Here is a 25,484-nt window from a genome sequence, read left to right as displayed (position 1 = left end):
GATGAAGCCCAAGGAACACAAAAATAGAACCTCGTGCCAGATTGCGAGATGCATATTCAAGTACCTGAGCAGCAGGACTCCTTTCAGAGTACCTTTGACAAACCAGTCCCTTTAGGTACACAAGTTGAGTTTGGGGCCAGATTTTGGAGACTCATCTTAGTGAAAGCAGCTTACAACATTTACATTTCAGTTTGAGTAAGTGTTTTTCTAATGTGAAGACTTAGAGTGTTCCCATTTTGGACTGACCAGTCTATGTCTCAACAGAGAGTCCTGTAGGCCAAGGAGATGGATGGCCTCTGACACTGTCGTGAAGAACCTGTGCACCGTTCTTCCTCCCTACGGATCCTGCGTGAGGTGGGGAAGGTCACGCAGGACTCAGCCTTGGTCAGGTAGGCATAGAAATCAGCCATCGTGGATAGCAGAGAGTCTAAGCTCAAGGAAGTGATGAGAGCATCCGTTCTCCAAGCTCAGGTCCCCTTGAGAACAGAAGATCTGATGTCGATGCAAGAGTCTTCTGCATTGTGCGCGGTATATAAGGCCTCTTGCTGCCTCTGTTCTTGGTTTCCTCTTGCATAACGCAGCTACAGAGGGTTTTTTTTAAGGCTACTGAAGAGCAGTTCAGTGGAAATCAGCCTGTTATGATGAGATTTCTCATGAAAACACCCCACAGAGCATTTTGAAACTTTGAAACAATTCCCCCCTCTTCCAGTTTGGCGCTTGAAGAAAGAAGAAGAAAACATCTTGATGCAGCATTCAGTTCTATTGCTGTGGGAGCGTGTGAAGGAGCCCAGAAAGGAGTTCCTTCAGCAAACAACAAGAATAAAATAACGCCTTAGCTTTTTTGCTTCTGTTGCAGTGCCTTTTGGAGGCATGCTTAAAGAGAAAGAAATAACGGGGCTCCACGCAGCTATTCTTTTCTCTTACCCTTTGTTTCTCCTTTACTTAAGCACAGCATTTTCACCAGTGCCTTTGACCTGCATGAACGTAGGTTGGGAAGGTTTTTATTGCATCCATCTTATTTGCTCAGAGGGAGGCCGCGCTTTATGGCCGCTGCCTGCGATCTGGGAGGCACCGCTGGGAGAAGAGCTGGGCATAGTTTCAGTGCCTGAATGCTTGAGGGCAAAATCCACAGCCGTTGTGCCAGCAGATGTGTGTACACAGCCGGACTCCTCTCCCAGCTGAGCTTGCAGCTGCTGCTGCGTTAAATCACTGTTGTTTCCACCAATGAGTTGTTCCCCTAAAATCCGCCAGCGTGGCTGCGGAGCGTAGAGATCCAATGGAAGACAATTCTACTCACGGTTTAAAGTGGCTTCCACCAGGTTAGAATCTGAACACTGGTCTCCTTTGGCCCCTGAGAACTGAGTTAAGCTGGGATTTCTTGAGAAAAGCCTCCTTGTTTGACTTCTTCCCTCTCTTTTTATAGTTGCGTATAAAATGTTGCTGGGCTGCGTTCGCCACAGGCCTCCCCAGCAGAGGAGTAATCACATTTATTGGAAATGCTTTCTGATCACATATTCATTTAGCAGCTGCTAAAGTTAAATGAACTGGGCAAAGTGCCACCGGAGAGTTGGATGCATACGCTGGAGAAAGTAAATGAGAGAACTGCTCAGTGTGCAGTTGCTTTCCCTCTCCAGCATTCATTATCCTCCTGTTCAGCTGATTTAGGGACTTGAAAAGCAGTCAGGATGGCAGCGTGAGACGCTTCTTAGTGTCAGCATAGCCGTGGGTTTGCTAAATTTTCCTTACACTGCACTATAAGGGGCACAAGAAATACCCTAACTTTATTATTTGTGTGTGTGGGGGATATAACAAATAATAATGGTAACAAAACCCCTTGTTCCTATTTCTTGGCTACTTTCTATCACTCTCGTTAGTGCTGAGCTGTCATTGACTGGTTTTCATCCTCCCTGCCACCCTGCTTCCTCCCCAGATCCTCTTTCTGGACACCACAATCTGTGGTAAACAACCAACTCCAAATCACCACGTACGGAACCCCAAACCCACTGAAGCACTGCGAAGTAGTGCTGAGACTGCATGAGCCACAGAGGCTGCCCAGGGAGGTGCCCAATCCCTGGAGGGGCTCGAGGGCAGGAGGGATGGGGCTGAGCTGGTGGGGGTTGCCACTGGATGGGCCTTGATGGATGGGCCCATCCAGTACACACCAGTGTATCATTCTAGGATTCATTGCGCAGAGACCACCTATGGAAACAACTGTTTCTTGGGAAAGAGATCTCACCTTCCAAATGAGGTGGGAGGTTTAGGCTGGATAATAGGAAGAAGTTTTTCACACAGAGGGTGGTGACACACTGGAACAGGTTGCCCAAGGAGGCTGTGGATGCCCCATCCCTGGAGGCATTCAAGGCCAGGCTGGATGTGGCTCTGGGCAGCCTGGGCTGCTGGTTGGTGACCCTGCACATAGCAGGGGGGTTGAAACTGGATGGTCATTGTGGTGCTTTTCAACCCAAGCCATCCTGTGATTCTATGATGATGATGTAATGGCTTTCCTGAATACCCAAACATCTTTCACAGCGATGCAGAGCCATAAGACCCAGCAGCAGTAGACTCTCAGTTGTCTATGTGTATGTCTTTGTTTTAATGGATCAACATAGGTGTCAGAGTTAACGTTAGAGAATTATACTCACAGAAGAACATATCCTGAAAAAGGATCTGATTGAAAGATCTCCTGCAGGTCCTCAGATGTCCCCCTCCATGCTGGCTCAGCTTACAGACTTTAGTGAAGGCTCTGGAGCCCAATGGTAGTGAGGAACCAAAGGCAAAACTTGCCCGTACTTATCCATGAGCACTGTGAGAAGTACACCAATAACTGCCCAGATCCACCAAGCTATGTACCAGAATGGAATGTACTTCGTCCAGAGTGCCAACTACCCCCAGATGCCCTGTGTGTATGAGTTAAAGCAGCCGGGCAAGTGAGTACAAGCAGAAGCACTGCAGTGCCCACAATGAGAGTATTTTTCATGATCAATCTGAATCATCATGAAGATGATCAATCTTCATCTACAATCACTCAATCTCCATCCCCAGGGAAGACCCATGAAACCTGTTGAAACTCAGACCCCTCAAACAAAATATATAAATCTACTAGACATGAAAAATCAATAGAGACATTGATTTTATGGTATATTACGTTTCCCCCCATACTGTATCTCATTGCCCCAACAGTGGCAGGCAATAAATAAGTTAATAAATAATTCTATCCCTTCTCTCTCCCTCACCATCCCATCGTTTTGAGTCTTGTGTAGCCATAGCTGAGTGAGGCCTGCTTATGTAAATGTTAAACGTAATTGTATTTGAAGATTTTCCCCTTACCCTATGTTTCATTTCTATACTTATGGTTTCATTTCAGTCCGAGGAAGGAACTGTGCATTCAGACAATCCTCTTTGTTTTTGGAGAGGACGGTTGGTCTAATGAAAGGTTTGAGCTCCTCCTCTTTGGCACTGGTTAGCACAAGAAGGGAAGGAACTGGATGGTGTATCTCTAAAGCCTACGGGAGGCTTTTCTTTTTTCACACTGAGAGGTTGCTTGGTGGTCTTCCCATCCCCTTGCACCTCAGGTGCTCTTAGACAACGTGGGTGCATTGCATTCTATCCCAAAATTTAGTCACTACCTGTAAGTATGGAGATTGCTCGTTAGGCTGATACAGCTCTGGTGGAGCACACACCAGACGAGCAGGCACTGATGCTGGGCTGACAGGCTGGAATTACTTGGAGAGAGCTTAATTGCTGGTTTTCTTCTGCAAGAAGGTTTGTACAGAGTGCATACAAGCAGCTCTTAAAAAGAAATGATTAGTGGTATAAGTGGTGCGATAAACATCTGAATATTAATGTGGTTCTGATAATAAGACATGCAAATTCGTGTCTTTGAGTCTTTTTGTTCCCCTGACTCAGGCAGACTGGAATTTGGTTGTCTGAATATTGGCATCTGATGCCTTTTGAGGAGCCCGTGTGTTTCTGCAGAGCAGACTGATGTGGGGCACAGGAGCACTGGGTGACAAAAAGCCACACATGCACACATGTAGGCACATGTAGGTGTGCAAAGGTGCAGAGCTACATGTCCATGGGGAGTGCATTTGTGTAGCTGTGTGGAAGATGAACTTGTGTGTATCCCTCTGTCACAAGCCCACCAGTGGGAGTGAGAGCCAAGCTGAAGTCTTGCAAGTCCCTGTTTGTTTTGTTCTTGCTTACAGCTGCTGTTGTTTGGGGCGTGCATCTAAGTTCACGTGGAAAGGCTGTGTTCTCAGCTGGGATGAAGCAGCTTCAGCCAGGGACTCCCACCTGTGGTTCTGGTGAAGCTCACCTCTCTGTCACAAAATGTTGCTATTGACTCCACTGCCCACGTTTCCTCCTTCCTGTAGGACCACAGCCAAAACCTGTGTGGATTTCCCAGAATAACTCCTGCTTTTAGTGCCATCATCTCCTGGAACATTTCCTCAAACCAAAGCCAAGCTCCCTGTCCCTGTGCCAAGCTGAGCTGCTGCAAGGCCAACTGTGAAAGGCTGCTGTGTATGAAGATGCTTTCTTTTCCCACAGCCAGTGCTCAGGTCAGGGTGCTTATGGAAGGACAAACTGCTGTGCCGAGCCAAAACTCTGCTGTATTGTCTGGTTGTGATGATAGTGATGTTATTAACCAGGTAGGACTGCTCTGCACCAGTAGAAGTGCCCCATCCTTCACAGGTAAATGACAGTGAGTGTCTTGCAGGGGTTTGGTTCCCTCCAGTTTTACAGAGTTATCTCAGAAGTGGTTCCCCACTCTGTTTGTTCTGGAGTGTGAGTGCCTTTGCTGCTCCATGTCTTCACTGTGGCTGTAATGGTGTGGAAAAACCACATAGTTCATGGCCTTTTGTTGGCTCATCATATATTGTTTGTCTGCATGACTCTGGCACCATGAGGTTTTTGCTGAGAAACGTAGAAAAGCAATTAGTTAATGCTGAGAGGACATGACTAATGAGAGAACTCATCAGTCAACAGATAAAGGACCTCAAACAGCTATTTTTAAAAGAAAAAAAAATTAAAAGAGATCACTCTCTGGCTTCTGCAGATACATCAGCTATGGATGGTGTTGGGACTGGCAGTTTATATGCCCTGTGGGATGCTGAGGACGTCGGCATCAGGAGATCAGCTGGTGATTCACTCTATTTCTCAGATCACTGGATGCAAAAATGCACCTTGCTCATGGCTTGTCCTCCATAAATGAAGCTGTTCTTCTGCTGTCTTCTATTGCTGCTGTTGGGCCTTGTTACACTAATCATAGAATCCTTAAGGCTGGAAAACACCTCTAAGATTATCAAGTCCAAACGTTGACCCACTCCCACCGTGCCCACTGACCACATCCCTCAGAGCCATATCTGCATGGTTCTTAAACACCTCCAGGGACCGATATCCAACCTGGACTTCCCCAGTGCAACTTGAGGCCATTCCCTCTGATCACAGGCCGGGTTACCACTCTATGAGACAAGTCACTTGAGGCAGTGGCAGCCTGTTCAGAATGGTAGAGCTGTGCAGCACTGGAACCCCTCCTGATGCCATCAGGTGTCCCAAACAGAAATCCCAGAAGGGTGTGAAGCTTGGATGGCCGCAGCCTGCTGGATTTGCACTGACTTACGTTCTCAACAGACTTCAAGTTCTGAAGCTTTAGGAAACATCAACAACATCAACACAGTTTTATGACAAGACCAATACATACCTATGAACCAGCAGCGATGTGAAGATGCATTTTATGGTATGGTGCACCTTTTTATCCCTGGATTTGTGTAGGGAGGTGTTGCAGCATCACAGCATGGTTGGCAGAACCTCTGGGTCCATCTGCTCCAACCCTGCTCCAGTAGGACCACCTGAAGCAGGGTGTCCACATCCATGTTCTCCTTAATCAAGTGGAGTTTCCCTCTGAATGACATCTTTTGCCTTTACATTTTGGATAAATCCCTTAAAAACGGTGATTAAATAATCTAGCTTTCTGAAAAGAGTTTGCCAAGGGCATTCTTACATCATCTTTCACATGGGACATTTTCTTGTTTGTTTTAGTTTAAGTTATATCTATTATCATTTTCAGAGACTGAATTCGTTGTAGGAACCAAAGCAGGCAATTGTGTTGTAATGAAATATCTTATGCTCCGGAGAATTTACGTTCACTCTGAGGTATTCTTCTCATCTAGGAAGTATTGATTTGAGGGGAGAACATTGAATGGAATTGCCGAGTAGTTCTGATCCGTTCAACCAGCATGAATCCAGAGCGCGTCCTTAGAAGTCAATGAAATCTCATTGACTCAGAAGTGGTGCAGATAAATGAGTTCATGAAGGGGAACTCGGTGGGGAAAGCTAAATAACATTGGTCTGATCAAAATGGGAAGCTAACAAAAGAGATGGACCTGGAGACTTTGGTTTTCTTGGGTGGAGCATCGGGGTGTTTGGGCATATGTTTGCTTGGGTGTGTTTGCTTGCTGCCTATGGAAGCTCTATGGGGCAGATTTGTCTGATAGCCATGTGCAAATACCTGTGTGCCTGTGGGAAGACAGGAGAGAGAAGAAGGAATGGTGAGATGAACTGATGAGAAAAGACTTTCCATCGTGGTAAATGTAATAACGCTTCTATAATGCAGAATAAAAGGGGTCAGAGGTTGAGTTCAGTTGCCACGGCCTGAGCTGTCCTTTCTTCTGAACTTCTTGCTCACTTGTGTGCTGTTTTTGACATCTCCCGTTATACCTTTCCAAGGCAGCAGGTGTGACTTTGGAAATCACAGAATCATAGAATCTCCGAGGTTGGAAAAGACTGCCAAGATCATCCAATCCAACCAACCAATACTTCCAGTACTACCACCAATATTTCCCCACTAACCCGTGTCCCTCAATGCAACATCTAAACACTTCTTGAGCACTTCCAGGGATGGTGACTCAGCCCCTGCAGTGGCTGTTTCCCACCAGACAGTGAGTCAAACATGCAGTGGTACTCATACTCATTAATGGCACAGACAAGTTTCAGTGCTCAAAAACTCTTCCCATTGCTGTTTTACTGTTATGAGTGTAGCTCTAGGAGTCCCTCAGAGGTGACAAAAAGACTGTATCCAGTCTCACAAACCCTTGGCTTTGAGGCTTACCTCTCATCATGTAAAAAATGGCAAACCTGGCAGTAAATCACCCCCTTCTCATCCCTGTACTGTTTAGTTCTATACTATAAGCATGGCTGAATCCAGCATTCTCCTCCATTTGAGAAATAACTCTTTCAGGGATACTGCTTGTGGTAGCTGAGGCAAAAAGCAGGTAGTGTTTGAAACCTATGGCAAAGGTATCTCTTTTTGTTCCATGGCTTCATCATGGAGAAGGTTACTGTGCATCCACAGGAGGAGCCAGGAGTTGGACTCGATGATCCTTATGGGTCCCTTCCAATGTGGAATATCCTTTGATTCTATGACTATCATTCTATGACTCACGGGGTTAGAGCTGCCAAAGAGCAGATATTTAAGGGTTGTGGGAGACAAGGAAAAGTCCTCAGAATGAGGCCAAACTGGGTGAAGGACAGTTTTTGTGATCTGGTGGAAAAAAAGTGTCAGAACAGCTTATGACCTATTGCCATGTGGGATAAATGCATTCAGCATTGGGGAAGAGAGCAGAGGAGATGCTAATAGTCTTCAGTAATACATAGCAACTGAAGGGAATAAACTGTTTTCAATATCTGAAGGGAAAAGGATAAGAATTTTAGGTTTGTCCCACAACAGGGGAGTTTTAGTTAAATGTTAGGAAAAGGTTTTTAATGGTAAGGGTAGTTCAAAACATGAAGGGATTTTGGGGAAGAACATATAATTCTTACAGAAAGAAGGCTGGAAACACATAATCAAGGCAGTTTAGGTAAAACTAACAAAGCCTTGAAGCAGAAGGTAGAAAAGTGTCTTCCTGATGTCCTTTCCCATCATGTTTTCCGTCATTTCTGCAGTGCTCAGGGCAATGAGTACATCTGTGTCTGTGCACCACTGAGTCCTGCACCCGTCCTTCCCTCTAACATCAAAGACTGCTCCAAACAACTCAAGGGAAGGCAAACCATTAGGAAAGGGTGATTAAAGCAGTGACAGAGCCAGCACCACCTCCCTCGGGCTCCCTGAGTGGCCTTCTGCTGGGAGTTCCCTGTTGTCTTGAGGCTCCATGTCTCTTCAAGGAGGAAGCTGCTCAAGTCAGACGTTGCCATCCACATCTCAGCCCTTTGCTCAGAGCAGAAGAGCTCAGCAGACAGCAGGATGCTGCAGTCCGATGATGCTTGGTGCCTGGCGTTGAGTTTTCCTCTTTGCTTTGTGCTAGAAATTTGGGACAGAGCTCTGACAGAACCTCCCATAATTAAAATCCCCTCATCTCCTTCTCTGTGAAAAACTTCTCCCTGACACTGAATCTAAATCTCCCCTTTTTAGTTTAAAACCATTCCCCGCTGCCCTATCACTATCTACCCATCTAACAAGTTGCTTCCTCTCCTGCTTATCAGCTTCCTCTACTTATTGAAAGGCCGCAATGAGGTCTCCCCAGAGTCTTCTTCTCTCTAAGCTAAATAAGCCCAGCTCACTCAGCCTGTCTTTGTAGGAGAGGTGCTCCAGCCCTCTGAGCATCCTCATAGCAATCCTCTGGACCCAATTGAGAAAGCTTTGTTTGGATGTGCATGGGGATGTGTCTGCATGCAAGCTCACAGCAGATTCCGCTGCTCTGAGTTTGCTGTCAAAGCTGTTGGAGATGGATGCCCCAAAGCTGCCTCCTGGTCTTTATCCCAGAGGAAAGGAAGTCCTGAGGAAGAACATGGCAGGTCATGACCAAGCCAGGGCTACAGGTGACCTCTGGGTCCAATTGTGGATGTTAGGAGGGTGCCTTTTTGCCCCTCAGAACTGAAGAAGAATGAGCAACAAGGAAACTTGAGAGGAGCACCTTCTGCATGCCCACGGATGTTGTGTTTAGGAAAAGACAGCCTGAACAGGTTCAGGAGGTGTATGTGGAGTGCCTTGAGGTTTCCCTGCTGGTTACGTCTATATGGTGTGAGCGTAAAAGGCAGCAGGGTGCTGGTGCTTTCCCTTCTCTTTGCTCTGTAGGGCCAGGCTGATTTTTGTGTGACCAAGATAAACGTGCTGCTTGTTTTCCTTCTGCATTCTGACAAGCAAGGAGCAAACACCCATGTCAGACATGACCAAACAGGAGAAGTCTGCTCCTGCTCTGCCTGCAAAGTGCAGCCAATTGTAATTCAAATTCTGTGTGAAAAGGCAATAGAGCTGAGAAACTGGATGTTAAAAGAAGGCAAATTTAGCCCTGTATGTGGGAGGTGGAACAGACCCCTCTGCATTCACCAAGCATGATGCAAAGCAGCGTGCATGTCCGTAATGAACGAACAAGAGAAGATTTCTGCTGCTGAAGGTAGACTTAAAAAGCATGTGCCTTTTCTCTGAGGTGTGTTGAATGGATCCAAATGCCCCCAGACACTGCTGTTGTCTTCCTCCCATAGCATCTTCGTGCCCAGCCAAGGGACTCTGCCAGGAGCAGTGTAGTAATGGAGGGGGTTGGCCCCCAGATACTAAGGGGATGTGTTGCCCTGTGTCACTTCCACCAGGAGCTTTCTGTAGCCATAACCAACACCGTGTGTTTCAAATGGGGGAAACTGAGGCACAGACAGGATGCACACTCAGAGGTTTGTGTGGTAGAAGGGAAGGAAAAAAGAGAGTCAGCACCTTCATTAGTCAGTCCTGTGAGCAACGTAGCAGCCCAAATTTCCCCAGGCTGCCTTTAGTCCCCTTTTACGGAATCATACAATCATAGAACTGCTGCAGTTGGAAAAACCCTCTGAGATCCCCTCGTCCATCCCCACCCCCACCATGCCCACTGGTAAGGTCCCCAAGTGCCATATCTCCGCGGTTCTGGAACACCTCCATGGACAGTGACCCCACCATTTCCCTGCACACTTCCAATGCATCGCCACTCTTTTGGAGAAGTTTTTCCTAATATCTGACCTGGATTTAGGGCCAGGCAGGGGGTCTCACTGGGAAATCTGGGAAGCTGAGGAGCGTATTAAGTCAAACAGCCACCAAAATCACTTGGGAGGTGTGGGACAAAGCCCCCATTGCCTGTGTGTAATGGAGCTGGGTTCTTGAGGATGGAAGATTTCTCTCTTCAGAGTCCTTGGATAAGGCTTAGCTGAAGCAAAGCAAGCTCTCCCTGTGCTTTGCCCTTCAAGAGACAAGACATCCTTGACACCCCACAGACACTGACTTTTTTTCTGTACGTTGCCAGCAGCTTTCAGCTCTTGCAGACCTGTCAGGGTCTCTTTTTATTGTGCCTGTCAGTGCCAAATGATGCTTTTATTCCTAATCCAGAGGAATGCTTGAGCCTGGGTGATCTCTGGAGGGCAGATGCTCAAATTAACGGCTGTGCAGTGTAGAGAGGAAGATGAGTGCTTTGCAACTTCTCAAAAGGGCAAAGCTGAGCTGCCCATCAGCCAGGCACAGCTCTCCTCATGCTGCCGGAGGACAGCTTCTGCTTGGCAAGAAGGACAGGCCAGATCGACGGGGCCAATTGTCTGAGCTTCAACACCACCACGCGTCCGCCACAACAACCCTGTGCATTTCTACAGGCTTGGGGTGGAGTGTCTGGAAAGATGCATAGAGGGAGTTGGGTCACACCTGCCTTTTGCTTAAAATTCACTGCTAAAAACATGCATTATTTGACTTTCTGGGGGAGCAGAAAGAAGCACGGCTTTGTATTTCTCCAAGGCATCCATCCCCTCTGTTGGTAAAACCCACAGTGTCACTTCTTGATTAAGATTCCATTGCTAACCTAGGCACGTTCACATTCACTTACGGCTTCCATTAAAAAGCAGACTTAGAGCACTAAACACGTCCTGGCACCAAAACTTCCTGCTGAAAATAGGATGTATTGATACACTGCATGTTGATACAGCGTCACACCTATCCACAGGAATGCGTCAGAAGAACTACATTTTGAATGCTTCTTATGCTAAACGTATGGAACGTGGCTGGAAGAAATACATAAGGGAAGATTACCTGGGGAGAAAAGAGGCCCAGAAGCTCAAGCTTTGATGTCTTGCTGTGAGGTCAGTGAAGGGAGATTCTCATCTGCCATGTGATCATCCCATCCTGTGTGATCCTCATCTACATGTGAGCATCCCTAGAGGTGTAAGTTGAAGACCTGCTTAAGAAGAGGTCTGTACAGTGGGTGGCCTGGTTGTGGTTGTAAGAGGGAGCCAGCAGGTCCCTGCCTGGTGCCATTAAACCTACACGTCCATCTGGAAGGGCATGGCCATGGCCAGCAGCCCTGGAGCAGCACTGAAGCAAACCCATGACGGCGGAGCTGTGCACCATGTCCCGTAGGAGCGTGCAACACCAGTTATACACAATATATCCAGATACAGCTGCTGTTTCTTTGCGTGCCATTAGGTGGTGTTGGAGGAAATGGGATGGGTGCAACATTTCCAGTGGGAAAAATATCAGAAAATTCCTTAAACTCATGGAGGAAATATTCCTTTCTCAGTTGTTCATATAACTAAAAGCTGGTAGGGGAGGGAGATGCCTGAGCACCCTTTTTGCCACTGATTTCAGTGCGTCAACTAATATCAGTGTTACTTTTCATTATTGTTTTCGTATTTCTGCTCTATCTGGATTACATTTCACTGTCTTGCTAAAATAAATCCATGTGGGTGGTTTGAAGAGACTTGCAAGGATTAGGAGCTCTGTTCCTGCAAAGGGTCGGATAGCAGCTTTGGAGCTAAGCTGGTGGTGGATACTCTCACTGCAGTGGTGGGACCAAGCCAGGGTAAGGAACCTCTGCAGCCAGGCTTGCTGTAGCATGTCCTATGGATTTGCCTGAGCCTTTAGCAACTAGAAATGGAACTAAAGTAAAAAAGAGGGGAGTCAACTCATTGAAAGGGTAGATATTGGCAGGACAAGGGGAAATGGTTTTAAGTTGAAAGAGGGAAGATTTAGGTTGGATTTCAGGGGAAAGTTCTATACTGTGAGAGTGGTGAGGTGATGGAACAGCTGCCCAGAGAGGCTGTGGATGCTCCATCCATCCCTGGAGGTGTTCAAGGTCAGGTTGGATATGGCCCTGGGCAGTCTGGGCGGGTATTAAATGTGGAGGTAGGTGGCCTTGCCTGTGGCGGGGGGTTTGGAGCTTGATGGTCCTTGAGGTCCCTTCCAACCCAAGCCATTCTATGATTCTGTGATTCTGTGAAGTGTTCAAAGCTTCTGGTGCTCTAGAAGAGAATTCAGGAAGGAACCATCCTGCCCACCTGGAGCTGGCCGTTAGCTTAACCCCATGGCTTCCCATGGCATGTCTGTGGTGCCCTCAGTGCTGGCAGGCTGTGTTCTTCCCTTTCTTTCCCAATTCCAGGTTCCGGAACAGGAGAAGTTGCTGCTTTTGCTAGTGCCAACTATGAAATGACCGTATTGTTTCCTTTAACTCTGTCTGCTCAGACAGATTGCAGCCCTCTTGTATCAAACCTGGCTTTCCAGAGGCATGGATATTTCTTCTTGGGCCCTTGGCTCATTCTTAGAACTATAAAACACTGCCCCTGGGCTGCTCTGCACAGATGGGTGGCAGGAGGAAGCCCAGGCACTGCAAGTTTAATGGTTGCCACTGGGTTACTTGGGATCAAGTCTAGGCTGTGTTGGGCTTTGAGCAACCTGGTCTGGTGGGTTGGAACTAGGTGATCTTAAAGGTCCCTTCCAACCCAAACCATTCTATGATTCTATGACTCTATGATTTGTTTGCACTGGGAATGCCAGGACTGCTTTCTGTTGCTTCCCCCTGGAGAAAGTACACGAGGACATGGGGCACTCGGTGTAATCGCTGCCAGGTTTCTTCTTTTTTTCTGTTGGTAGACAATCTCTGCAGCATGACATAAGACACGATTGACCTGGTTTCTCTTGGAAGGAATGAAATAGGAATGCAGGCTACCTGGAGTTGTTAAAAAGATGATTTGATGTTGTTATAGCATTGGCAATGTCACTCTGGCCCAATTGGCATCCTTCTGGAGATGTTCTTCATGACCAGGAACGAAGCTGCTTCCCCTAAACACAGGCTGTTTAAAGAAGAATAAATGCTCAGATACTCAAGTGATGACACCCAGATAAATATTTGGACAGACAGAAGCCTCCTGTTGCAGGGGGACTATGCGAAGAATGCTGAAGACTCAGTGAAGGATATAAATGGATGGCAGAGCAGCTCACCAGGTTATTCCTCATCTAAACACAGAAATGCATTTGTAACACAGCGACTGTGAAAGGATTTTCAGCGTTTCAGAGGACTTTGATCCCAGTGCATCCCAACCAAAACAGGTCCAGTGCAGCGGGAGGTCCCAGTGTGACATCTGGACTCTATGGAGCAGTTGCTGCACTTCACTTTGTTCCTGCTTCAGCTGTATTGAGCTCACCCCTGACCCCGCATGTTGTCTTAGAAGTCACTTCTCTGTACCTGCAGCCATCACTGACTACACTGGTACAAATACTGCTCTGTCCAAGCCTTATAGTATGTTCCAACCAAATCTTTGCTTTTTTAGTCCCATTTGAAAGAAAAGAGATTTTCACCTTTTCTTGTTAACAGTTTCCACAAATCAGATGGAAGCAATTACTCCCCTTGATGCCCTTCGGACCTCTTTCCCTCCTCTGCACATCCAGCATTGCAAAGAACTGCGAGAGAGATGAAGTGAATAAGTACTGAGAGTTCTGATTTTTTGCATTGTTTGAATTGTTGATAACTGCTGGCTATGTTCCACTTATATAGCATGCTTTATCCCAAGGTGCATTACAAATTCCGTAAGTAAATGCAATGCTGCGCTAATGAGGTCTTAGATCTGTCAAGAATGCAGCCCGAGGCTGTGTAACTAACTGTAGGTATTTCTCATCAAAGCCATTTGGGGTCTTTCTCTGACCTTCATCCTGTAGCTAAGTGCTCACAAGGCTGCGTGGGCAAAGATAGCCAACAGGAGGGACGGCCACAGAGCCTTTGGGATGTGAACCTATTGACTCCAGAGATAGAGAACAGGACCTAGCAAGCTGTCCTAGGACATAGTGTTGGTCCTTTACACCAGCACCTCTAGGCATATCATCTGTAAAGTGGACATTTTCCTTCCCTACTGGGCTACCATAGGGATTAGTGCACAGTGACCTATGGGCTATCACAATCCTCAGTGCTGGGACCACTTCTGAGTTGCCATAAGGAAAGAAATAACATGACAAGAGGAAAGAGAGAGGTTGTGGTCTATCTTTGGGAGTTTCTCATTTGAAATAATGGTAGATTTGAAACGGAAATGTTATTACTGCCATAAAATCAACAGAGATTATATGACTCCCTTGCAGTTTACTCTGTGCATTTAGAGATGCTTTCACTTACATCCATAGAGGATGTAGCTGTATTAGCAGCTGCTTTTCAGTTATTAGGAGCTCTCAGAAGGATCTTTGTGTGCCAAGCAACCATGCTTCTTATTAGCATTGATGGTATCTGTCAGTGGTTGGCTGGCATTAACAAGCATTGGGAGGAAGCTGTGTTGTTAAGAGCAAGTCAAGCAGGGATAATGGTACTTGAAACTGTTCTCTGCATCCATGAAGTGATGATGTTTTTGGTCTTTAGCATCTATTTTATGTGTGCGTGACAGTGAAAATCCTTATGACATCCCAGTTTCCATGGGATGACTCTGGGTTGAAAAGGACCACAATGCTCATCTAGTTTCAACCCCCTGCTATGTGCAGGGTCACCAACCACCAGACCAGGCTGCCCAGAGCCACATCCAGCCTGGCCTTGAATGCATCCAGGGACAGTTCTGGATACACATTGGAAATCTATCGTAAGAGAGCTCTGCTGCCCACTTTCCTTTCTTCCTCAACTGACTGCCTGTGCAAACTCCCAGATAACACATTTCCTAATGCATTTGCTTGATAAGTTTGAAGAACCTCAGTGTAATTGATTGTACCCTGATAATATTAGTCCAGGGAATCAGAGCTCCCACCCATCCTGCCAAACAAGCAGGGTTTATGGTCGAGGCAGAAGCCTCACCCAAGCTCACTGCCACGCAAACCCTCCCTGCTGCTAGGAGCATCCAGGTCAACCTAGGACAGCCAAGGCAGAACTTCATAGCAATGCAGTTTGTTCCATTTCCTCTACTGAAACAGGTCCCAGCCCCAGGAACTTGGACACATACACTTCTGTAACCAGAACCATGGTTTGGTGCCATGGGTTGTCCCATGGCACCATGTGTCAATTGACCATCTAAGATGTAAGTGTGGAGTGACATTCAGATTTACACTTCTGGGTTTGAAATGATTCATCTCTGTGATGCTACCATCACTTCAGGCTTATAGGAATGAGCTTTTTTGACGTGCTCACACCTGCGCTGTGATGCCCAAACTGGCCCTAAGGGTGTTAAATACCTTTAATTGCAGTGATTTGAAACACCACAACCTTTGTGCATGGACAGGTTACTCTAACCCTAACCCTAACCCATGGACAAGTTGCCAGCTATCAGCTGAGCAAAGGTCACAGGAGGGTTTTCAGTGGGAAGCAAACATGAAGAAAGGAAAGACAATAAGACAACGTGCATCGGCAGAACCCAAGAATGCGTTGATTAACTGGGGAGTTGAGAGAGTGGTTCATTCTCTTATGATATGTCTGTGGCAGTTGGGTGGCATTCAGCTGTGTGGTTTATGTCCTTCAGATAAAATGTAGAGGTTGGACTCATGGACTGTGCATGTCTCATAGGTCCCTGGCCAGGTACTCTCCATGCCTTATCATTTAGATTGCTGCTTTCCAGAGCAGCGACAGCTGCCTGCCCCTCTGTTCCTGAGTTTGCTGGTTCAGTTCCTTCCTTCATCAGTCATGAGAATGTGTGTCACCCATACCCTGCTAAAATGTGCTCTGATGTATGGCATGAACTAATTCCTCTGACTTTGCCTCACAAATCTCTGTTTGTCTTGTTCATTAGCATAATTACTTCCCCGCATTAGCTGACGACTGTAATAAATGTCTCTGTTCCTCCTGTTGGAAGCAGTAGAGGTTGGTAGCACGGTAATAAAAGCCAACGGCACGGGTGACTTAACAAATGACTTTCCCTTCAACTATTTGGCTGTTTGGCAGAGCTCCCTGCTCCCATGCCCTTGGCACTGGGGGACACATGAGCTCACATGCTACCTGCTTTTCTCAGTGTAGGAAACGTGAGAAATTCCTGTAGAAAGCTCACCTTGGCTGCTTACCCCATGAGAGCTAAGAGCAGGTGTGGGGTGAGAGGAGACTTGCATTGTACGGAGCAGGATTCATTCCTGAGCGTGTGAATGGCATTCTGTGCTAGCAGTGCTGCTGTGAAGGAGCAGAAATTGGTCTTTAAAAAGTCTTTATTATACGTTTGCAATCCCGAGTCCTGTGAATGATGTGCACTGACTGGGAATTAATTCTTTTAAAGAGTCATTTTCCATTCAAAGATTATTTTTTGCCCTACGCCGCCTATTGCTGCTGCCCCTGGAAACGATTTCAGGGCTGGGAAATAGATCTTACAGCAAAACCTCACAAACTCCATCTACCCCACTGCAGTCAATAGGGGGATTGATTGCGGTCTTTAGAAGTACATCACTGAGAGGAAAATGTTGGATGGTAATGGGCTCTTTAATCTTGACAAGAACACAACGCAGCAAAGAAAGATGTATTAATGGGGAGGGTGGTTCACTTACTGGAGCAGACTCCTAGGAGAGTACTGTTTTCTTCTTTTAAAGTTTGTGATCAGCCCTATTCAGTTGACAGAATATATGTGTTTAGTGCCTTTTTATGGGATCTGGGGTATCTGAGGCATCTGTGTGGGGCTGGCAGCCCCTACACGGGACAGGAGGACACCTACAGGTCTCCTGAAGTGGCAGCTAGATGTGAAGTGGGAGACCCCCATGGGTCTCAAACGACCCTGGAAATCTGCTTTTAGGCAGATAAATTATACCTCTAGGCTCTGATTAAGGACTTAGGGGAGAAGCTGGTACTTTTAGAAAGTGAAGATGTTTGATATATACATAGGATGAGGTGAATTGCCCACTTGAGTGACTTCAGACGGAACGAGGAGCTCAGAGAGGCAGTTGTGCCTACTGAGATGGATGCTACTCAGAAAGCCTGGGGGACGGAATGGAATTGAACCCTGACTTTCATCATAGAATCATAGAATGGCCTGGGTTGAAAAGGACCACAATGCTCATCTAGTTTCAACCCCCTGCTATGTGCAGGGTCACCAACCACCAGACCAGGCTGCCCAGAGCCACATCCAGCCTGGCCTTGAATGCCTCCAGGGATGGGGCATCCACAGCTTCCTTTCATGTCCCTTCCTCTCTGACGTGACCAACTTTTTAAACTAAAAATGCACACTTCTTCTGCCCTGTTTGGAGCACTGTGGTCAGCCATGTGCCTCAGCTATGGCACCTGTAGGCTACAGCAAAAGGACCATTTGGTACCTTGTCCTCTGAGCAGGCAAATTGCCCTACCCCTGTAATTAGAACAATCAGATTAAGCGATGTTTTGAGCTACTGGCAACTAAGAATAAAACATTTCATTTGAATCAAAGTGCTCTGATCAAAGTTTGAGTGCTGAGATAACAATAGAGCAATTAAGGAAAATTTGAAAAATGAAAAGCTTGCGTGGGTGGAAATAGTTTCTTTCAAAAATGTCATCAAAACATCTGAACTTTTAGAGAGTGCTCCTTTTCCTTTTGTTTTAGAATTGCTCATTTGGAAGAACAACATAGCAGCACGGATGTGTCAGAGGTTGGTATCACCCGTCCTCCTCCTGTTTGTTGCCCCGTTCCCCAGCATGGTTTGTGTGCTGACGTGGACAGGTCTGTGTCCCACCTGTGGGTCTGAACCCAACATCTGCTGAATTTTCCATCAGCCTGCAGAGATAAATCGTAGAATCCTTAATGTTGGAAGGGACCTCTAAAGGCCATCAGGTCCCACTCCCTGCAGTACAGAGGGACACCCACAGCTCCATCAGTGCTCACAGCCCCATCCCCTGACTGTGGGTGTCTGCAAGGATGGGGCACCACCGCCTCTCTGGGCAACCCGTGCCTCACTGCCCTTATCATAAGGAACTTTACCCTTACACCACGTATGGGGGCAAGTTCAAACAAAAAGTTGTCCAGCAAAAGTTATTCTGTTGGGTCCTCATTCCTTTCTGAGTTAAAAAAAAAAAGAAAGAAAGAAAGGAAAGGCTGAAAAGAAAAGGCTGAAAACTTATCTAATGGGCTCAAACAGTGTGCAAATTGTCCCAGTCTGCAGCGCTGGTTGTATGAAAGAAAACCTGAGGGTGGAAAACAAAGGAAATCACGCCTGGAAAAGAGCGCAGATTGCACCTTGCTGCAGGCAGCGAGGTATTTACCCTGAGACATCCTGTCTGAGGCTGATCAAAAAGGCTCTGTCTTGCTGACAAGTGAAATGATTTCCTGGTACTGAGAAATGAGATGAACTTTTTGTGAATGCCTCTGAGCGTAAATGAATGCAGAGCGCAGGAGTTGCTCTGACTCCGTAATGAGTCCGGCTCAGACTGAAAAGCATCCCGGTGAGCTAAGAAGGATCCAGCCATGCTGCCATTGGAATCGTGTGGCGCAGAACATCACTCCCTCCATGGGGTGTGATTCAGCCAGGAGCATCTTCTTACGCAGTTGGGATATCTTATCAACCTATCCCTAAGGGATGGCGGAAAGAAAGGCAGGCGACAAAGCAAGCAAGCAAGCTCCCTTAGGAAGCACAGGATTCCATGGTGTGTTCTTTTAGACAGGGATTGAGATGCAACTTAAACACATGTGACCTGATCTTCTGCAGTCCCAGTTGCTTTACTGTGCTGATTCAGTGGGATTATTGCACTCGGATTTAGTTTTCTCCCCACTGACCTTTAGCTTGTGCTGCTCTTGCTGTGGCCAAACACCCACCCATCCTCAGCACCTTAATGTGGGTTATTTCCTTAACTCCAAATACAAAAAGTAGAAAAGAATCTACATCTGAGGTTCTTGGGCTCCTCCTGAGGTCCTCCTCTGGACCAGCAGCTGTATGTGAGCCCTCCCCAGGGATCCTTTTCAGACTGACCTTAGGCAGTTCATTTAGGGTGAGCAAATTGCCGTCTGGATGGGCCCATTCCTTCCTAATGACTACAGAAGACTGGAGACTCAAATATCTGCATTTTAGTCTTGTCAGATGCAGAAGAATGGAATCATTAAGGCTGAAAGGACCTCTAAAATTAACTCACTCCCAACGTGCCCACTGACCACATCCCTCAGTACCACATCCCCACAGTTCTGGAACACCTCCAGGGGTGGTGACTCCACCACCTCCCTGGGCAGCCCATGCCACTGCATCACCACTCTTTCTGAGATGAAATAGTTCCTAATATCCAACCTGAAGCTCCCCTGGTGCAACTTAAGGCCACTCCCTATTGTCTTATCACTGTTATCTGGGAGAAGGGGCCAACCCCCACCTCACCTCAACCTCCTTTCAGAGATTTGGAGAAACCAATAAGGTCTCCCCTGAGCCTCCTCTTCTCCAGACAGAACAATCCCAGCTCCCTCAGCTGCTCTCCATCAGACTTGTGCTCCAGACCCCTCACAGCTCTGTTGCCCTTCTCTGAAGACTCTCCAAGGCCTCAGTGTCTTTCTTGTAGTGGAAGCTCCCATTTTCATCTTCTTCACTTTTATCCAGGCTGCATCTGTCCTGGCTCCTCAGGAGAGCAATAGTTGCAGAGTTTCTGGCCCATAGCCCCATCAATGGATTCAATGCATTCACAGTATCTTTAACCTTTGAGAACTGAATGCTCATATGTTTCTGGATAAATCATGGCAGCTTCTCACAGGAGAGATATATACTAATGAAAAGGTGCTGAACACTGGCTTAACTCCTAATCTGCCCCTTGAAGGAATATGCCAAAATGGGCATCTGTGGACAAGTGCATAATGACTGTAAATTGGGTTGGCATGTGGAGAGTTGGCAGAAGCTGGAGGTGGTCTCTCTGGGCTCTGGACATGTTAACCCTCTTCAGTACACATTCACTGCATGATCTTCATTACCATTTTATCTTCAGTCATGAGCAAAACCAGGTATTCAATCTGGCAAAAGAAAAGACTCCTCTATCAGGTGGGGCACTCATCTGACTGCACAGACCCCTGCACTGTGATGAAGTCTGCCCCTAGATACATCAGCCTAGATCAGCACCACAGTTCCTAGAGATCCATCATGCCAGCCATGGAGCTCAACCTGTTCTGAACAAAGCATAAGAAGTGAGTGAGAAGAACCACTTGATAACAGTGCCCATTTATCTCTACTGACTGGAGTCTGCAGTATGAAGCCAGATGGATATATCCTCACTAGAAATGCCCATCACTGAATAATGGAATCACAGAATGGCTTAGGTTGGAATGGTCCTCAGAGATGACCTAGTTCCAACCCCTTGCCATGGGCAGGGTTGCCACCCACTAGACCAGGCTGCCCAGGGCTCCATCCAACCTGACCTTGAACACCTCCAGGGATGGGGAATTCGCACCTTCTTACACCTTTGTCAACTGAATCCTATTCAGAACAATCTGTGGACCCCTGTTTCTCCCAGCAAGGCCACACCTAGGAAATAGGGCAGATGGTCCCAAATGCTGATGTTGTGATGCTGTGCTTTGACATCAGAGGACAGGGATTGTCTGCTGTCTGTCTTCCTCCTCTCATCTGTGAACTCTGGTTATTAATGATCAAACTTGTGATACACTGGGTTTCCTTCTCCTCCTTATTTCAAGCAAAGAATCTCTGTACCACCCTGCTAATATGGGCCATGGTTTTCTGGTCAAGAGAGGTACATTCTCTCTAGATCCAATCACTAACTCTTCAAATTAACTTTATCTTTCATCTGTGTCATGACATAAATCAGTTCCTTTTGGACCTTGCACTGGCTGTTGCCAAAGCTCAATACATTGCACTAGTTGACACTTGCAAGACTGCAAAAGTTTTACTGATATATATGAGGCATTTTGCAGCACAATTTTGGACAAAGAAAGATCTTACTGTTATTGTGTCTACTCAGATGTGGCACTCTGCTCAGGCTGGATGGTTATCAGGGCACAGGAGGAGGGCAGCATTTTGAACTTTTCAGTTCATCTTGATAAAAGCAGGATACAGCGTTCTGCAAATGTTGATAAGTGGTTCACATGAAAAAGAGCCTAGTCTTGCTCACCCACTTTTTTTTCCATTTTGACTTTATATATACACATTCAACATCCACGGAACATAGAAATCAAGCATTCAAATCCTAATGAATGCAATGAAGAGCATGGCCAGCACAACCTGTCCCTCTGGGCTGGAGGTTCTGGATTCATACACCTTCTGCCTGTTCTTCCTTTTTCCCTTATCTTCACATTAGTAAAACTGGAAAAGGAAAATGAGAACTCTACAAGAGAGGAAACAAAACATCTGCAATGCTGAATAAACAGCAGCCGGTTCCCTCCCGAGACCTGCCATCAAAGCCAGGTTTAAATAGCCACCGCCCAGCCCTCTCCCAGCCAGCTGCTTGGCTCTGTTCAAATTGCATTCAGTTTCATGGTGGAAATTGTGACTTTATCGCTGGAGGCACATCCAGCAGTGATGTATATCAATCCTAAACTGCCCTTCTCTGCTGCGAATATGAAATGGGCTTATCCATCTTAATCAAAATAAATCCGGAGCCTCCATTTTCAGCTATAGGTCACCCAGTCGCCTTGAAGCTGCAATTTGGGAAGAAAAATGTGATTAAACTTCCGACTGTTTCATATGTGGGTGTATGTGAAGGAAGAGAGTGTAGGCCCATGGAGTTATACGTGGCGTCAGTAGGCCACAAGGCCCCAGTGGAGGCACAGTAAAGCCAATTCTGTTTCCCCCCTGTTAATTGCATTAGAAGAACTCAGGCTGAAACCAGTGTTATTAACAGTGATCAGAGGCTTTTTGACAGTGGTACCCAGGAGGCATAAAAACATCCGGTGCTATTTCCTTGATTGCATCAAGCCATGGTGGCAGGAAACTCAGGCGAACGCAGAGCAGAAGGGATGGCAACCATCACAGCTCTGACACATTATTCAGACCTTAAGTTCTCAGAGCTGAAGTTACACTGAGAAAATAAGCCTTCCTTCTGCTTCCATCTGCTGTCTGAGCATCACCAAGAGAAAACTACAAGCTTCTGTAGGAGACTGAGAGCAAGTAGGAGACAGACGTGCTTGCTGGCAAATAGAGGAAGAGTGCCTACCAAACCTTCACCAAAGAAGTATCTGACTGATACCAGTGCAGCCAGCTCCTGAACACATCCAGGGACAGGGAGATACTGAAAAACTGGCTGTCTGGAGATGAAGAAGTAGAGGACCAGCAGGGTTGGGCCCCTCTTTGTATAATAAGACATTTGGGGAGAGACAGGGACACTGGGGAGGACAGATCTGATAGAGGGAGAGAAAACATCCCCCCTTACTGAGTATGAGTGTAACTGAGAAAGGAAGTAATGATAGCAGGGCCCAGAGATACACAGGATTTTGTAAAAAGCTGCTCAAGATTTTGGAGCTTCAGTGCTGGCAATGATCCCGAATGGCAACCCCAAGGCATCCTCTGGGAATGGTTTTCTGCCCTTTGATCTCCTTTGTGGCCAGAGAGCAGTGCTTAAAGCCAGATTTGAAACCATATCTGATCAAATTCTAGGATCTGTGTGGCAACATTTCAACAGGTGGTGGCTGTCTTCTTCCTTTCAGCTTATCCCTGGGCAACCAGACAGGGCTGAATTCTGCTTCTCAGTTTGTTCAGGGTGAAAAAGTCAAACACTTTCTTCTTTCTTCCCATCGCCTGATGTGGCTTGGCAAAGGCTGCCTTGCAGGTAGGTGCCATCCTTCACTCAAGCAAATGGAGATGAACTGTTTCCTCATAGACAGCTGGAGCTGTCCAATATGCCCCACCTGCTAATGGAAGAGGAGATGGAGTCCTGGAGGGGGAGAACCCCATTCAGCCTATGTGAGGATACTGTAGGATCCTGTTGTGCTGGATTCACAAATTCACGTTACTGGGTTTCAAACTCATGCAGTTGCCTTGGTGTAGAACTGTTGTGGATTAGGTGACCACCTGGTCATGAACACAGGAAGGGGTACGTGTGGAATAATTAGGGATGGATGTGGTTGGGAAGGGCACAAAAGCCCCTGAAGAGCATCCTGTCATGGAGAAAGAAGCAGTGACATCTATTAGTAGAACACCATTCTCCCCCCCGCTCATGAGTTTAGCACCAGGAGCAATGGAAGCAGCTGATTTTCACCTTCTTGGACTAATACATTTGCATGCATTTTAATTTCAAGGCTGATTGTCTGTTTGAATAGTTGTCTTCTACCACCCTCGCTGTCTAGTGCTTCAGTTTCCTTTGAGCAGTGCACTTATATGTGGAACCGGGAGCTGGACTTGATTATGCCTGTGGGTCTCTTCCTCTTGGGTTATTGTGTGACTCCATGATCTGTTTCTTACAGAAAGGGTTGAGGGTGATACGTAGATAGCAGGCTGAGAAATGTACTGCAAACTCTATAGACAGTTACTGTGATAAGTGCACAGTTTCCTCGGATAAAAAATGCTGCCTGTATAGATACTGTCATGATGACGGATGAGTACATTGGCTTACTCTCTTTCTCACTGCTGTTAAGGACAGTCCCAGAGAGGATTTCCCAGCACAGACAGAGTACGATTCTGATCACATGTCTTTGGCTTTGCTTGTATTTTCCCATACCAGCCACCACGAACTCCAGGTCAGTAACCAGGGATCCCTTCCCCTTCCACTCGAACATCCAGGAGTCATTCAAAACAAAAAGCTCTGTCCCACTTCATCTGTGATTCTAGGAGCCACCGAAGAATAAAAGTGGCTGAAAGATGACTGTATTAGGTGGCTCCAGAGAGGTTATCTGGTGATTCAGAGGTAACCTGGTGTCTTTGCTGTTCCAGAGAGGAGTCACCAGTCAGCTGAGATGAAGAACACCGTTGGCAGCAGAGCTGAGGAATCACCTCCCTCTTCTGGGGCACTGTACATACACTCATTTTGCATGGCATGGGTACACTTTGCAGCACATTTTTTTCTTCGTTCTACCTGTTTCCAGCATTTTGGAACAGCATGACTGCTCATGGCTATCACAGTTGACCACAATAATTACAAGCCTCCGGAGTCCAACACAAGACAGTCTAAGGTTGTGGCTTCTTGACTGCTCTCAATTGCTTCGATAAGCTGATTGCAGGCTGCAATATAACGTGTTTGAAGAGACAGTAATGCTACAGCTCAAGTCCAACCATTCTCATTGCTGCTGAGAACACCAGGGAAGCAGTAGACACAGTCGATTTTTAAGGCTTCTGAATCTTGACGTACCCACCTCCCAACTTTGATACATCAACACACAGAGTTCAAGGAACACCCCCAGGAAAACAATCTCTCGGATAAATAGGAAGGAAAGGAGCATTTGCTTAAGATGTTAAACGTAACCTAATTAGTAAATGAAGTGCAATTCAAATAAGGCGTGGAGAATTCCTACGTGGCAGTGCTACGCCACTGGTGAATTTCTGTGTAGTAGAAGAAAAAAAAATAAAACAGATGATGCCAAAGGAAATAAAGCTTTAAGTTCAGAACAGAGGCATAGATTCACATTTTTCTTTGAAGACTACTTAAAATCAAAAGAGAATAAATCTTCCTGAGCACACCCACATTCAAAGACTAAGTTTCCAAAGAGGTGGGCCTTTGAAGGTAGGAACGTGTGCAAGGACACAATTGCTGGACCACAGCAATGACACCTCAGAATCCCTTTTTATTATCACAGAGATCAAATCTTCTCCATCTGCTGAAGACAATTGGATGTTATTGACCCTTATCAGCCTTCACCTCTGCAAAGTACATTCATATAACTCTTTATAGCACCAAGCTATCTTACTTTGTGTAAGTCAAACTGTTAATCATTGAATTGAGTCTGCTTTCTGACCTAGGAGCAAGGAAAGTCCCTGGCTTGGCTTTTGTTCCTGAACCTGTCACCCCTGGAAGACGATTTTCTATCATCACAATTAAGGACAAGGGGAAAGTTTATTATCTCCCATGATTATTCACGCTCTCCTAAGCCACTGTGTTTGTTGCTATCTGAATTCACACTGTACTAGTAACTGTGCTGACAGTACTCATGTACTCAGCCTGCACGAGCTGGCAGTACACAAGAGTGAGGTCACGCTCTCTTCCCAGCAGGTATCTGGTCGCTCAGGTGATCTCAGCTCTGGGTGCTTAATGCCTGCTGCAGGTGGCAGGACGCAGTGCGGAGTGGAGAAGGGAAGCGTTGGACTCCACGTCTCATGACTTAATTAATTACGAGTATCAGCTGAAGAGTGGCAGATTATGTTTTATTGACATTCCTCTTTTAGATTAATCCCAGGCTAGTGGCACTCGAAGCATTTTCATTATTTTCCCTTTGTCAGGCTTGGAAAAGCCCTCCTCATCGCAAAA

At 46.4% G+C, this 25,484-nt stretch overlaps 1 long non-coding RNA gene across 1 annotated transcript; it reads left to right on the top strand.

The window, feature by feature from the left end:
- The first annotated feature begins 1,142 nt into the window (after positions 1-1,142).
- LOC121109611 lies at positions 1,143-24,628 on the top strand. The gene is made up of 2 exons (XR_005857475.2): positions 1,143-1,319; positions 23,957-24,628. It is a non-coding gene; the product is annotated as an uncharacterized LOC121109611 (long non-coding RNA).
- The last annotated feature ends 856 nt before the right edge of the window (positions 24,629-25,484 follow it).

The sequence above is a fragment of the Gallus gallus genome, chromosome 2 (genome assembly GCF_016699485.2).
Source record: "Gallus gallus isolate bGalGal1 chromosome 2, bGalGal1.mat.broiler.GRCg7b, whole genome shotgun sequence".
NCBI classification, from domain to species: domain Eukaryota; kingdom Metazoa; phylum Chordata; class Aves; order Galliformes; family Phasianidae; genus Gallus; species Gallus gallus.
Note: the sequence above shows the minus strand (reverse complement) of the source record. Positions and strands in the feature narration are given on the sequence as shown.